This window comes from Apis dorsata, unplaced genomic scaffold (genome assembly GCF_000469605.1).
Source record: "Apis dorsata unplaced genomic scaffold, Apis dorsata 1.3 scaffold_37, whole genome shotgun sequence".
NCBI classification, from domain to species: Eukaryota; Metazoa; Arthropoda; class Insecta; order Hymenoptera; family Apidae; genus Apis; species Apis dorsata.
This window is the reverse complement of record NW_006263339.1, coordinates 684,424-686,653: the sequence shown is the minus strand read 5'-3', so window position 1 is coordinate 686,653 and position 2,230 is coordinate 684,424.

The following is a 2,230-nucleotide window of genomic DNA, read 5'->3' as shown; positions in this document are numbered from 1 at the left end:
TCGGCCAAATTAACGGTTTCAACTTTTTACCTCGAACAAAAAAAAAAAATATATATATATATATATCGACCAGGTATCGATTAAGAAATCGATAAATTCTCGCAACAAAGAGCGAGGGAAGGAGGGAGGGTTTGAATCGTAAGTTGGAGGGTTGCAAAGCACCATTGTGTTGGAGGAGAAAGAGAGAGAGGGAGAGGGAGAGAATGCCTTGTCCCGTGACCGGTTTTCCACCGATAATATAAAGGCGCCGTATATATTCGCCGATACGTGGCAGAAATTATAGGGAATTTCGAAATACATCGTGAAGCAGGATCGTTCGTGGAGCGGCACGCCCACCGTTATTGCCATCTTGTAAATTTAACAAGGAACGAACGAACGATATCCTATATCCCGGGCCAGAGTTTCCGAACGATGCATCTTCCTCTTTTTGACTACCTGTTTAAATGTTGGCCGCCACGAATAATGCGAGATAAATTATTATACGAATATTATTCGAGATAGACAGTCGAGAGGATTGGAAGGATAGCTGGTGTTGGTTATGATATTAAATAGATAAAAATGAAGGGAATAAATTCATTAGATTTATAGTGTGATTTCATCGATTTTCAAACTTTCAAACAATCGATTAAATAAGTATTTCGATAATTTAATTCATCGATTAATTCGTCGATGAATCGAAGAGAAATATAAATTATGTTCAGAAAACTTGAACTCGTATCAACTGACTTCTGAATTCTTCGTATACAAGGTATTAATATATTCGCGGAACATCTTTAAAGATCGATAGATAGAAGCTAAAAATAAAGTTGGTCTGCTTCATAAATAAATAACTTCGATAAATAAATTCTCGTTATCTTTGCACATTCGTCTCTTAAGATATAATCGAGTAACTTTTTTTTATTTAAATATTCAACGTTATTTCACGTTCAATCATTATTAACTAATCCTCACTCTATCGTGTATCAATATCAATCAATTTACACTTCATCGTATTAATAATACGATAAATCTCCTTTCCTGCACCGAATACTCCTGTAACTCGTTACACGAAATAAAATTTTCGTGTAAAAATAATAAAAAGGAAGAAAAGAAACAAGGAAAGGGGGAAAGTTAAGAAAATCGAGAGCAAAGAAACGTAATTAAATTGGAACGGGCGAAGTTGGTTGGAGGCATCGACGCGCAATTAATATCGATAGCGTGGTTACGAAAACGTTTCGCAACTCGTTTACGAGGCCGGGCTGGGAAATTTCTAAAACGGTAAGGGAGTTAATTTAATAGGAAGTACGTAACGCAGTTTCTGGAGGATCCAGAAACAGTTTTCGGACCCCCGCATCGACGCCCGCATCGACCCCCTGATACCCCCCCTCCGTGGTTAGAAAATTAAAGCGAAATTCCCTGCCTCTCCGTCGAAACCAAAGATTCGCCATCCGGTTGATATTAGTCTAACGAAGGTGGGGGGAGAAAAGGGGCGAACTAAGGGGGACGGTGACGAGAAGTCCCGGCGAGAATAAAGGGGGAGGGGAGGGGAGCAGCGATTCTCGGTAAACCGCTTAATTCGAATCCCGAAATTTGGTGCGGGTCGAAATTAAAACCGCATCCATCCACCAGAGGAGGAAGGAAAAACTCGTCAAAGCGTTTCCGGATTACATGACCGATCGACCCGTAGTTACCGAATCGCGGTTTTCAACGGTAAACTTTGGATTTTAGAATCCGAATTTTTTTTTTTTTTTCTTTCTTTCTTTCTTTCTTTTTCATTTGATCAACTTTCCATTTCACGGATTTATTTCGAAAAAAATTTGAATTTGAAAATTGAAACATTTTGTGAAAGTGAGGATGAATTTATTAAGCTTGGTGTAAAGTGATAATTTCGTGTTTTAGAATTGTTTTTCCTTTTTTTTTTCTTTTTTTTTTCTTTGATCAACTTTTTCATGGATCTATCGTAAATAAAGTTGAGAGCAAAGAGATAGCTTTGTACTTTTTTGAACGAGGAACGATCAAGTGCTAACTTTAATTTGTTTGTAGAAAATGCATTTTTATGGGATAAGAAAGTGATAAAAATTTGTAATAATCCTTGTCCTAATTTCACATCTTTAACTTCGCAAACTTAACTAAAATTTCATAATGTCAATTGAATACAATTCTTCTTTTAATACGATTAAAAAAAAAAAAAAGAAAAATTGAAAAACATCGGTCTCCAGACAGAAGAACAAATAACGAAAAGTATTAAATC